At 44.0% G+C, this 14,457-nt stretch overlaps 1 protein-coding gene across 6 annotated transcripts in view; it reads left to right on the forward strand.

Annotated features, from left to right (window-relative positions):
* The first annotated feature begins 8,814 nt into the window (after positions 1–8,814).
* Positions 8,815–14,457, forward strand: part of LOC308311174 (ras association domain-containing protein 8-like) — a 47,060-nt gene continuing 41,417 nt past the window's right edge. For all 6 annotated transcript variants that reach the window (XM_080757761.1, XM_080757762.1, XM_080757763.1 and 3 more), the window contains exon 1: positions 8,815–9,256. The gene's annotated coding sequence lies outside the window, so the exon portion shown is untranslated. The remainder of the gene's footprint in view (positions 9,257–14,457) is intronic.

A 14,457-nucleotide genomic window follows, 5' to 3' on the forward strand; every position in this document is an offset into this window, starting at 1 on the left:
TAAATCGTGATTATTTCTCAATTTGAATCGTGATGCAGGTCATCTTTTGGTCTGGAAAAGAAAATTGTCTCTTCAAAATAAATCATGAATAAAATTATCGTGGACCTAGTATCGTGATTCGACGTTTAGTGAATCGATAACAGGCCGGCATTACAGTGTATACAGTGACATTATGGAGAATTCATAAACAAAATGAGGAAGAATTGAGAGAGGGAAAAAGAGGAAAAGAAGATTGAAGGAAGTGCTGAGACAGAGAGAAGAGATAAAGACTGGAAGCACCAGTGTTCCTATAATTCATATTGATTACTGATTAAACTACAGTATATAACCAAGTTTATAAAGTTCCACACAAGCTCGTACAAAAGAGCCATCGATCAAAGACCGCAGGGAGTCCGAGATAAAGCATCGAGCGTGGCTCGATACAAACCTAATCAGGTGCACGCCGACTCAAGGACGGTCACTTAACCCATTCTGACCTGAGATCAGATTCTAAAAATGTCTTCTGCATCCTGACAGTTTTCCATTCTGACCTGAGATCAGATTCTAAAAAAAGTCTTCTACATCCTGACAGTTTTCCATTCTGACCTGAGATCAGATTCTAAAAATGTCTTCTACATCCTGACAGTTTTCCATTCTGACCTGAGATCAGATTCTAAAAAAGTCTTCTACATCCTGACAGTTTTCCATTCTGACCTGAGATCAGATTCTAAAAATGTCTTCTACGTCCTGACAGTTTTCCATTCTGACCTGAGATCGGATTCTAAAAAAGTATTCTACATTCTGACAGTTTTCCATTCTGACCTGAGATCAGATTCTAAAAATGTCTTCTACATCCTGACAGTTTTCCATTCTGACCTGAGATCAGATTCTAAAAATGTCTTCTACATCCTGACAGTTTTATGAAAAAGCCATGTTTCTATGTCAGTCGTTCGATTTTTCAAAAATAGCAGACCTACAAGCTCGTAGCGCGCCGCTCATAGCGCACGCTATGAGCTTGTAGATCTGCTATTTTTCAATAGCTAAAGCATAGCATAATGCTAACACCAAAAGGGGTTCCCGCCCAAAATGGATTAATACGTCCTTTAACCCGGAGGTCAAGAGAGCAACGGAGACGAACGATTATTCAGGCTATTGTTTTTGGCAATAATCCAATGTGTGTGTGTGTGTGTGTGTGTGTGTGTGTGTGTGTGTGTGTGCGTGCGTGTGCATGTGTGCTGGGCTTACAGTTAGGAACAGATCCAGGACGAAGGTCAGGTCTGGCATTTAGAGGGTCACGTTTAGGTGCTGGCTCCGAGTTATGCCCGCTTTATAATTAGTTGTGCACCGAAAATAGTAGATTCACAAGCTCACAACATGTCACGCCGTGACATGCTGTGGACTTGTAGGTCGACTATCTTTGGTGCGAAACACAGGCATGCAAGTGTGTGTGTGTGTGTTTGTGAGAGCTGTCACACCACCGATATGCAGTGATATGACATGCAGTGTCACTGATCCCAGATCAGCTGTCAGTCACACCGCCACATATGCAGTGATATGACATGCGGTGTCACTGATCCCAGATCAGCTGTCAGTCACACCGCCACATATGCACTATGCAGTGATATGACATGCAGTGTCACTGATCCCAGATCAGCTGTCAGTCACACCGCCACATTATGCAGTGATATGACATGCGGTGTCACTGATCCCAGATCAGCTGTCAGTCACACCGCCACATTATGCAGTGATATGACATGCGGTGTCACTGATCCCAGATCAGCTGTCAGTCACACCGCCACATATGCAGTGATATGACATGCGGTGTCACTGATCCCAGATCAGCTGTCAGTCACACCGTCACAATATGCAGTGATAGAAGAGGTCAATTTAGCAGTGGTGGAAAGTAACTATGTACATTTACTTAGTATTGTATAATTAAGTACAATTTTGAGGTATTTCTACTTCACTTGCAGTATGTAAAAGTTTCAGTACTTGTACTTCTACCCCACTACATTTCAGAGGCAAATATTGTACTTTTACTCCACTAAAATTATTTGGCAACTTACTAGTTACTTTGATAATTATTATTATTATACATTAAACACTTGTACTGTATATACATTTAATCCGGCCATTTGAAAATAGCCAATCTACAAGCTCACAATGCGTCGCAGTTCGATGCATTGCGTGCTTGTAGATCTTCTATTTTCAAAATATTGTTGATTAATATTGTAGGATTATCGACTATTATTAATAATAAGAAATTAAATTGATTTGTTTGTCGGGAACCCCTTATGGTGTTAGCATTATGTTATGCTTTAGCTATTGAAAAATAGCAGATCTACAAGCTCATAGCGCACCCCCGAGTGGCGCGCTACGAGCTTGTAGGTCTGCTATTTTTGAAAAATCGAAGAACGACTGACATAGAAACATAGCTTTTTCAGAAAACTGTCAGGATGTAGAAGACATTTTTAGAATCTGATCTCAGGTCAAAATGGGTTAAATGTTGTTACTCTTCGCCAAACAGCGTGTTGACGGTTGGACTACAGATTGAGTCTTTAGGTATTTAATAGTCCCAAGACTTTTGAGCAATCACATCAACATGCTGTGCTGCCTCTAAATCCTGACAACAGCTGTCACACATCTCCGTCCGTCGCCCCCCCCCCCCCCACACACACACACACACACACGCGCTCTTCAGGAAGATCAACTGGGATTTTATTTATTTACACGCCTTAAAGAGCTGAACCAAATGTTCAGACTGTGGAAGACATTGTATTCAGTTCCAAGGCTTAGAGATATCCACCGACGTTGGGATGACATATGCTCTCTCACCAAAACGATTGCTGCTGAGATGAAAGTGAAACGGAAACGGCGTGAGTTTTCTTAAGACCTCGATCCGATCGCACTGTCACAAATGAAACGAGCATTTCAGGTGGTGCAGGGCTCGGTGGTGGACAGGATCTCCTGTCTCTGCAATCTTTTAGGTTTTTGGACACAGAGAGACACCGACACAGTATACTGCCTATAGCAGATATGAAAACAAGGATAAGAACAGAATACTGTACTGTACTGTACTGTAAACAAGGATAAGAACAGAATGAACAGGAACAGAGCATGCATATGGTATCATCGTGCACAGAATTTTCGTTCGTCTCTCTGATAAAGTAGTTGACGGTCATCGTATCATGGCTATCATCATGCTCCTTATGTTTCATCACTCGGTCAAGCAGATATAAGGTCATGAGTCATGACAGTTAAGTCCTATTCGTACTCTCTTTAGGTGAGATGTGTTGGCGTGTATAGCGATGTGTTTGGGTTGAGCGTTGAGTGGCTTGTTATCACCGTGGCATGACCGTCCGTGACGTCATGTTGTAGTTCTTTGGTGGTCACCTTACCACCTAAAACTGGAGTATGAATAGGCCTTCAACACCACTATAAGATTCATGGAAGCTGTACCGTACGTACGGTATCACAGCGTCCTGCTGTTCACGGAGCGAGCAGGGAGGGGGTGGAGGGGACGAGCAGGGAGGGGGTGGAGGGGACGAGCAGGGAGGGGGTGGAGGGGACGAGCAGGGAGGGGGTGCAGGGGATGGAGGGGACGCTGTTCACGGAGCGAGCAGGGAGGAGGAGAGAGAAAGCCAAGCCATCCGTATGTTTGTGCCTCATCAGCAGCTGCATGTCCGGTGACCGGCTGTCATGATTAATGTTGTCAGACATCAGAGTGTTGAGGGGAATTTAAATTGACCACAGCACACACTCACTCACCTACACACATATCCACACACACACACACACACACACACACACACACACACACACACACACACACGCACACACATGCATGCATGCACGCATAACTGTCCAAATTAGCTACTTGTGATGCTAGAGAGAAGTTCCATTTGAACCTGAACACTCACTCACTCACTCACTCACTCAATCAGTCACTCACTCAAAAGGACACGCATGCACAAACCGACCGTCACACGTACAGTCACCTGATGCAAATGTACAGGAGCTACTACTACTGTATAGCACAGAGAGCTGTGTCACTAATACAGAGAAGACGTGTGACACACCCTTCAGGAGACATTTATACTGGAGGTCGTATGCGAGCGTGCGCGCACACACACACACACACACATGCACACACGTGCGCGCGCGCGCACAAAAACAGCATCGATAGCCGAGAGAGTCTGAGACCTTCTCGGGTCAATACATTCTGTCAAAATGAATTTGAGCTTCGGTTCAGATAAAACGTTGAATTTGTCCGACTCGCCGTGTGACATCTAACACTATATAATATACCACGCTGTCTGTCTCTAACGCACTTGTGTGTATGACCCAGGGCTGGACTGGGACAAGAATTATAGGCCCGGTTATTTTCGCGTGGATTTGGCCCAGACCGGCCCACCCACCACAACCAGCGCGCAGATAGCAGAAACTCTACCGCCCGCTCCGCCGAGGCACACAAACAAATAACTAATAATACCACCACTTTTACAGAACCACATAAATGATACAAACCAACAGACAACTAATTACACAAGCCTTTGTAGAGGGTTTATTTGTCACTCACTGATACAGGTACAGTGAAGAATGGCAGCACACCCGGACCTTTCCTGGTGGCCTGCCGCCTATTAATTGCCCTGCTACGGTCGCGGCCCACCGGGAAAATGCCCGGTATGACCTGTGGCTGTGGCCTGCAGTCCAGCCCTGGTATGACCTCTGAAGTTTGTCCTATACAGTCCTATACTGTTAGTTTGTTTGCCAGCAAGGGATTCATGGCACTTGTTTGCTGTTGCCATGGAAACCGTGGTGTCAGTCAGGACTTTTACGACGAGGAAGTGGCATAACAAAAGAGGAATAAAACAAAGAGAACAGCTGTCATTTGTGTCCCGGGTAGCTCAGTCAGCCGGTAGAGCTCTCTCCCTTTTGGACCACGGGGTCATGGGTTCGATCCCGGGCACCGCCAACTCAGCGTATAGGAGTACTATAGCACGGCTTGGGTGCAGCAAAGTCGTGCGGGAAGTACTATAGGAGCTGATGGTATAGGTGTGGCGCTCCGCCTCAGCAACCCATCTCCCAGGGTGTCTATAGCGCACTGTAACAGGGATAGAACCCATCTCCCAGGGTGTCTATAGCGCACTGTAACGGGATAGACTCCCATCTCCCAGGGTGTCTATAGCGCACTGTAACAGGGATAGAATCCATCTCCCAGGGTGTCTATAGCGCACTGTAACAGGGATAGAACCCATCTCCCAGGGTGTCTATAGCGCACTGTAACGGGATAGACTCCCATCTCCCAGGGTGTCTATAGCGCACTGTAACAGGGATAGAATCCATCTCCCAGGGTGTCTATAGCGCACTGTAACAGGGATAGACTCCATCTCCCAGGGTGTCTATAGCGCACTGTAACAGGGATAGAATCCATCTCCCAGGGGTCTATATTGCACTGTAACGGGGATAGACTCCATCTCCCAGGGTGTCTATATTGCACTGTAACAGGGATAGAATCCATCTCCCAGGGTGTCTATAGCGCACTGTAACGGGGACAGACTCCTGCGTGTTACCTGCTGATACCGACAATAAGCCACTCCAATAACCCATCTAGGCCTGACGTCGAAATTTAAAAAAACGTTCGCTCTGAAAGAATATATATCTATTCAAAGATTTGTGCCGCATTTTTACGATTTTTCAAAAATAGCAAACCTACAAGTTCATAGCGTGCCACTCGGTGACGCGCTATGAACTTGTAGATCTGCTATTTTTCAATAGCTAAAGTATAACAGAATGCTTAAACACCAAAAGGGGTTCGCGTACAGAATGGGATAAGCCACTTCTAACGGCTGAAATAATTGTTGGATGTGTTTAACTGACAATGCATGGTAGACTGTGTCTTTGTATCGTCATCATGTTGCTGTGCTTCCATTGCTGATGAATGGTAGACTGCATCTTTGCGTCTGCCCTCTCTCTGCCTTATGTGTGAACGCAGCCTTACTGCAGGACATTTGCATGCTGCAGGCCAATACACACACATGTAAACAAAGCCAGCCAGTAGGTGGGGGAAACGGTCAGTCAGGACTTTACAACGTGGATATGGTACAAACAAAAGAAGAAGAATACAAAAGGAACAGCTCAACCACCCCTTCTCTCTAACTCACACCTCTCACTCTCAGACCCAAAACTAAAGACTATACCGGTATGTATTTAGATGTTGTCCACAATCCCATGCTATTCCAGGCAAACAGTTCTTCTACATTCTCTTATTGTGTAGACTTCTTGTGAATTAACTAATTAAGCATTATGCAGATGTTTAACAATAATTGAACTCTCAAGAGTTAAAGATCTATAATGGTCAATTTGGTTACCAACTCTCCATTTAGCTCATGGGACCACCTGGAACCCCCTCAAGGACCACTGGTGGTCCCCGGACCACTGGTTGATCTACAGCCTCTGCCTATCAGCTCACTGCTTCATGTTACGGCGTTCAGAGTATGGGTTTAATGCCGTTCAGACTATGGGTTTTATTATGGGTAAGAGGCAGCCTAGAGACGAGGCAGCAAATAAAGGAAAAGGTGTCCAGTTGTCCACTACGGTCGGTCGTGGTAGCAAATGTAGTCCAGGCGCTTTTCAAGCACCTGGCAAAAATTGATTGATTGGATGTGTTTAATTAGAGAATAAACGTTGCAGAGGCAAAGAAGCAACCAGGTGCTCAGGAGGTGTGCAGGTATAAAAAGAAATGTAAAAATAGTCAAAACAATCGATCACATCTATATAGAACAAAGCGGAGATCCGGGCACACTTAATGTTAAAAAGGAGGAAACTTTATTCAACCGACATGTTTCGACCGATACGGTCTTCATCAGAATATAGAAAATAAACTTTATTGAAACTTAATTGTAAATGCCTATCTATAGTAAATAGCAAAACAATGTCAAACTAATGTATTTCCGCCGGGCAACGATGTTTAATCAAATAAAAAAAAGCGATAAGCAATCAAATGAACTCAGACATTAATTCAGAGTTTGAAACGGAGTGGAGTGACTCCAAACTATTTAGTATAGGCTACAGGTACTAAAAACATTTAGCCTACTTACAGTGAGTATTAAGTACTATATCAAGAAAATGTACTGTCTGTCACCATGTGGTGAGTATAAATAAGTACAATTTTGAGGTATTTGTATAGTCTCTTTACTTGAGTATTTCCAATACTTTTACAATCTTCTACTACATCTCATGATGATCTCATTGTACTTTTACTACACTGCAATTTATTTGAAAATGTGTTATTTGGTGGCTTTTGATTATCACAAAACATATGGGCTACATTACCCACTTCAGCCCCAGCAGATCTACAAGCTCACAATGCTTGATTGATTGATTGAAGTATTTATTAACAGTTTGCAGAAGAATTACAGTACATTTCAACTTAAGCACAACTCAATACAAAAACTGTCAACTGTGAGTGGACGACCCGATAAAGCATTACACTTGTTTACAAGAGGGTCCACCTTGTTCAATTCATCAAAACATCTAGAGACGTACAGATATACACATCTATTTTTAGCCGAAGAACAGATCAGGAATTCATCATTGCGGAGGTAAAAAGGGAAAATAAATCACATATCTTAATGACTGTTGGTAGGGCGTTCCACATTTCGGTGGCATATGAGCGAAAATAATTTAGTCCCTTTTTTGTGCCGAATCTGGGTTGCACATGGTTAGTTGAACTCCCTCTGGTGTTGTGGGTGTGGACTTCGTTGACATTAAGGAAGTATTTAGACAGCTACATGGGTTTCTTGGTGTATTGTGGACCAGACCCATTGCAAGATGCTGTACTCTGTAGTCAACCCTAAGCTATTCCAGCCTGTCAAAGTGGGCAGGGGTGAGGTGGGTTCGGGGAGTGAGGCCAAGTAGTAGCCTGACCAGTTTGTTTTTCTGGAGCCTTGTTTTAAGGGCCATAGAGGTGAGGTGAGAGGTGCATGCATAGTCGAATAAACCTTGTACGAGGGCTCCTGTTAGGGTCTTCAAGGTGTTTTTGTTGACCAGTGAGGAGATCCTGTAAAGGAATCTTGTTCTTTGGTTGACTTTTTTGATTACGTTGGTCTCCAGGATGGAAAACCTAGATAGGTAATTTCATCTTTTCGTGTGTGCGTTGCAAAGCGACGCATTGTGACCTTATAGATCTGTTTTTTTTAATGTTTTTTTTTATTAATACATTTGAAAACTTGAAATGGCCATGAGACATTTTGATTCTGCATAAATGTGTACTTTTACTTTCGATACTTTGAGTACATTTTGAAGCCAAGTGTAATTTTACTCATATATAGGCCCTATACTTTTTTAATTCCGGACTTTTGTAAAAGAGTATTTCTACATGGCAGTATACTTTTAGCCAATACGTATAAGTAAATCACGTGAGTACTTGTTTTCTGATAGTGACCAACACCAACCATGCACTTATAAATGCCATCATGATGACTGAGGCATCAAATCACCACTCACTCATATCATGTGTGTGTGTGTGTGTGTGTGTGTGTGTGTGTGTGTGTGTGTGTGTGTGGTGCGTGCGTGTGGCGCTGTTGTAGTGCTAGCGGCCAGTGCATTGCAGCTTTAAACCGGTCCATAATGCCTTGCGGTGTGTCCCACTTCTGCTCTAGTGTAATTTACAAGGCAAGAGAGGGGAACTGTGTGTGTGTGTGCGCGTGCGCGTGCGTGAGATGATGATGATGTGAGTCAGTCAGAGAGGAGGAGATTGAAACCACCAACAACACGCCGGAGCAGCACGGACATGTGTGTGTGTGTGTCGTGTGTGTGTGTGTGTGCTGTGCTCCCCATGTCGGATGTCCAGTGAGTGTGAGTGACCGTTACCGTTACTGCCTGCTGTGTGTTTACAGACACGCGTGAATGAACACACCGCACCGCACCGCACCGCAAACTTTGATAGCCCCGGTGGTCGGACAGCTAGCCTGGGGGAATCGAGTCTGAGGTCTGATTCGTTCAGGCCAATTATAACCGCATCGCAACAACACCAAAACAACATACTGTAGTAAGTGGTGGTGGTGGTGGTGGACTGGACGGTACACTGGACTGGTGGTGGGCCACCCACCTTAACATGCTCGCCAAGGAAGGAAGGAGAAGTGTTGGATTTGGAATTCATTCTTCTCCTGTCGGGACGACGAATTCTTCCCAACAAGACTGCGACAGACTGAGCGAGGCTGCTGGGCTGGGACAGAGGCACTGAGAGAGAGAGAGAGAGCTTCATTCAGCAGAGGTACAGTACTGTTTTTATTAGCCGTATACTGCTACGGTTTTTTATGTTTTTAATGCGGTGAATGTAAAGCCTGCACTGTTACTGTACGGATCAGTGACTTAGTTATATTATGCGTCAGTCAGTCAGCTGTGTGTGTGTGGTTGAATTCAACCCAAGTAGCAGCAACAACAACAACGCGTTTAGAGTGCCACTGCCACAGTCATACACTGGGTGGAATGGAATGGGAACCGTTATTTGATTTTTTAGCCTAGGCTACTTTATTCAACGTTTACTGTCAAGACAGGGGGGGGGGGGGGGGGGGGGTCTGTGTTGACCAGTCAGTGCAAACTTTTTCATTTCAAAGACCCCCCCCCCCCTGTTTGGTATGCATTGACTATAGGACCCCCACATGACATAACTCTGAGAATGGGCAAATCCATTTGCACAGTCTTGGAGTTAGAGACCCATACTGGTCCATTTTAAGTGGGGGACCCCCCTGGCTAGAACTGGGCCCCACTTTGAGGACCACTTAGTGTGTAGAACAACATCACAGATTGCTCAAGAGTTGCATAACTTTTTTTTTGTTTTGTTTTCTTTCTTTGTGACCAACTTAGTTTTCTCATAGGAGTGCCTGCACTGTCGGTCTGTGTCCTCTACTACCAAACTCACTCGTATGAATCTTCAGTCGCAGTTCAATCTCATTAAAACAGTGGTCTTCAACCCTTTTCATATCAAAGGTCCATTGTTTATTCAGCATTTGAGCCACGGGCCACCATTTGATGACATTTAGCCTCTCGGAACCCAAGACTTTGGATGTTTTTGTTGTCATTGGAAGATTCTGTCCACAGTTCCATGCTGCATTGATGTTGGTATACCATCAGGAGAGATAAACAGGCAAACGTTGATCAAAAACAACAATTCTTCTACATTCTCTAATTGTGTCGACCTCTTGGTGTCTAGATGTTTAACATCAATTCAAGGGATAAAGATCTAATAAGGGTCCATTTTGTCCTTCATCACTTAGCTGGCGACCACCTGGGACTGGTTGAAAACCACTGGATGACTTTAGATTTTCATTACATGTGTTAAAGTAAATGGAAACAAATCAATCTAGACACATTTTTGTATGCGTCTGGTTTATAATATTAAGGCAAAGTTGCCCTCCGTCAATGGCGTGTTACGATCTGTCCCCTGTCAAACTGGAAATGGAAACAATCAGTGACAACTTAAGACGGGAAGTAATCGCGTACTTTGATCAGATTGTCAAAGTATGAAAGAAGTACTAAAGTGGTAAAGATTAATAATTCGCCTAACTGTAAGCTCTGTGATGTGGTGTTTTGTGAAGTGATGAGTTGTGATTCATTCAGTTACAGCTAGACTGTAATCTCTGTGATGTGGTGTTTTGTGAAGTGATGAGTTGTGAATCATACAGTTACAGCTAGAGACTGTAATATCTGTGATATGGTGTCTGTGAAGTGATGAGTTGTGAATCATACAGTTTACAGCTAGAGACTGTAATCTCTGTGATGTGGTGTTTTTGTGAAGTGATGAGTTGTGAATCATACAGTTTACAGCTAGAGACTGTAATCTCTGTGATGTGGTGTTTTGTGAAGTGATGAGTTGTGAATCATACAGTTTACAGCTAGAGACTGTATAATCTCTGTGATGTGGTGTCTGTGAAGTCATGTAGCATATTTAATTATACTAGCTCTGTTTTGAACCTCACTCTACTACACTATTAGCTCTGAGAGGAGGTTCTGTGTCAGGATATCCCAGGGGTTGACCCCGTCCAAAAACAGCGGCGGAAACCCTCTTCACAGTATCGTTTCCAAAAAGTAAAGGTATTTCCGGGCTAGCTACAGATGATAAACTTAGGACAGGCAAGTAACATTTTTAGACGGGGCGGGTGAAACAACTGTGTCACTCACTGTCCAGTCAACCCCCGTCCGCGTGTGCAGTACTGCTTCCGTAAGACTAGGTTAGTTTAGTTAAACATGGTACTGCAGGCTGACTTCATAAGCTTTGTCAGCGGACCTTGTTTTACCCCTGTCTAAATATGTTAAGTGGCTGTCTTTAAGTCTATCATCTGTAGATAGCCAGAAATACCTTTTTTTACTTTTTGGAAACGATTTCGCACCGTTCTACCGATGCAGGGCTATCCTGACACGGAACCAGCTCTTCTCTGAGCTAAGAGAGTTATGTGAATCATACATTTACAGCTTGACTGTAATAAATAATAATACACTTTATTTATATAGCACCTTTCATACAGAGTTGTAGTTCAAAGTGCTTCACAGGCAGGACAGAAATCAGGTACTTTACAGTTGGGTCATAACATATCAGACACAGTCCACATAGTATAGTATGCATTATAATCATCAACATAAGAGGGGAATAAAAGGTCAGGCATAGTGTTAAAAAAAGACACGTATAAGATCATGGAAATAACATTTATTAATTAAAGTCTAAGGCATTTGAGAGAATAAGCGCACGGTACCTTCTATATAAGTGCTATGGGAGGATTGAGAAGGCCAATCTAAAGAGGTGTGTTTTTAATTTTTGTTTAAAGATGTTGATGGAGTTGGAGCCTCTCTGATTTCCTGAGGAATTGTGTGCCATAGTTTTGGTGCATAGACGGCGAATGCGGCCTCTCCTATTTTTCTTTTAGTGGTTTCTTCTTGCTTTTTGTGTCAAGTTAAACCTGCTGTGGAGGATCTTAGTGTTCTGGATGGAGTGTATGGACTGTAGTGTATAATCTCTGTGATGCGGTGTCTGTGAAGTCATGTGTCAGTGAAAATAACTTACTGTATGAGCTACATGTGCAACTTGTAGTGTTGATTTAGGTTTAGTCATAGACTCAGTCTTTTGAATAAAATTCATTATAGTTTTAGTTATATTCTAGCCGTCGGAAACTAAAATGCATTTTGGCGGGCCTTGGTAGCGACTCGTAATGCCCGATTTCACACTTGGTTGCATGCTGAAAATAGCAGATCTACAAGCTCTGCAAATTTCTACAGTAGATCTTCTATTTTCAGAGTGACCCGCCTGACCAGAGTGACCTGAGTGAGTCACCCTGTAGTGGTGTTAGGCGCTCTTACTCACTGCATGAGTCACCGAGCCCCTCTATCATATTCCACAACAAACTCAACTCACCCTCCTCCCACCCTGATCACCCTAATGTCACCCTGACCACCCCACAGTCACCCTGACCACCCCACAGTCACCCTGACCACCCCACAGTCACCCTCACCCCACAGTCACCCTGACCACCCCACAGTCACCCTCACCACCCCACAGTCACCCTGACCACCCCACAGTCACCCTGACCACCCCACAGTCACCCTGACCACCCCACAGTCACCCTAACCACCCCACAGTCTCTGGCTAGAGCCAAAGAGCCCATAATGATGGCCAGATGTTTTGCCTCTGACGACGAAGAGACAGATGTCGTAGCGTCCGACACCACCAATCACTTATTATTTGACAGGTTATTTAATTAACACATTTTAAAGGGCAACATTTACTAATACATCAAATTATGACAACACATTGATTATTGTTCAAGCTTAATGAGCTTGCGATGTGTTGCAAGCACCTCGAGCTCATGGCCGAGTTACCTCACGATCTTGTAGTTAGATCTGCTATTTGTTAACATTGACAAAATGTAAAATATCGACCCATTGATCTATCGGACTCTTACTTTGACTATAAACTGCTGGTTCTTGTATCGTTGGTGATGAGAGTTTAAGCTCTTTTACTGCTTGCCTACACATCTAAGATAGGCTATTTCTCCTACAACCAGTAAGACGCCCGCCCTCAGGACGAGAAGCGACCTCGCCCCAACGGGCGAGGGTGACGAGGTCTCGTGCACGCATCCGCCTGGGTGACGGCAGACTGCTGGGCGAGCGCTGGCGCTTTGGCATGGGGGGGGGGTCAGATCAACATACGGAAATTAATTCTGTACTGGCCATATATGGAGCGTGTCTTGAGTGTACAGGGTTTGATGAGGTCAGATCAACATATGGAATGTCAGAACAGGTCAGCTCCATATATAGAGATCTATGGGGGGCAGTGTCTTGAGTGTACAGGGTTTGATGAGGTCAGATCAACATTATGTAATGTCAGAACAGGTCAGCTCCATATATAGAGATCTAAGGGTGTCTTGAGTGTACAGGGTTCGATGAGGGTCCAGGTAAGGCCTTAATGATTTTTTTCAGACCTACAGTTCTAGGAATGCTAATTCGCTTATTTCCATCGCTCAAAACTATTTATTTTTTGTATATATCCCCTCTTCATAATGTAAATAATACCCCAAGCGGCACACTTTACTACTTATTTCGATGGAAATAAGCGAATTAGCACAACACCCCATAGCCCCATTCAATTCAATGCAATTCATTGAGGGCTTATGGTAGGGGAAATAGCCAATAAGGAGTTTTTGCACAAAAGGGTTAGACCTCTTTGGTGGGGACGTAACTACAAAGAAAGGTAAGAAAGCCTTCTAGCATGGAATTCTCCTTTAATGACATAGTAAAATGAGTGGAATTCCCCTTCAAGTTAACATTGAATTGAATTGATAAATTGGGGTCCCAGAGATATAAATGGCCATTGGGGGTCCGCAGCCTAATGCACGTCAAACTGGAGGCCCTTGAAATTGTATAAGGGTTGAGAATCACTGCTCGAACCGTATAAACATCTTCTCTTACAGTGAGTATGGTGGCACTGCAGGCATATCCGTGGGCATATCTTTTCAAACGGGGGTCCACGCCGGGGGCAAATAAGTGTTCATTTGGGGGTCCTCGACATGACAAAGGTGTCGAGAACCACTGCTATACAGCATTGGGTTTAGCAAACGAGAATGGATCCTCCTGCCTGCCTTTACACCCCTCAAACTCTTTAACCCATTCTGAACGGGAACCCATTTTGGTGTTATAGCATCATGTTATGCTTTAGCTATTGAAAAATAGCAGATCTACAAGCTCGTAGCGCGCCACCGAGTGGCGCGCTACGAGCTTGTAGGTCTGCTATTTTTGAAAAATCGAAGAACAACTGACATTTTTATAGAATCTGATCTCAGGTCAGAATGGGTTATAATCAGACCAGTGTGTGTCCAGTGGAAACCTCGTATGAATCTGATCTCAGGTCAGAATGGTTTAAGCCCAGCAGCTGTATCATATTCCACTTTGTGGACCAGCACTAATAGCTCAGATATTCCCAGTGGT

The sequence above is a fragment of the Protomyctophum bolini genome (assembly GCF_963924005.1).
Source record: "Protomyctophum bolini genome assembly, chromosome: 23".
In the NCBI taxonomy this organism is placed as follows: Eukaryota; Metazoa; Chordata; class Actinopteri; order Myctophiformes; family Myctophidae; genus Protomyctophum; species Protomyctophum bolini.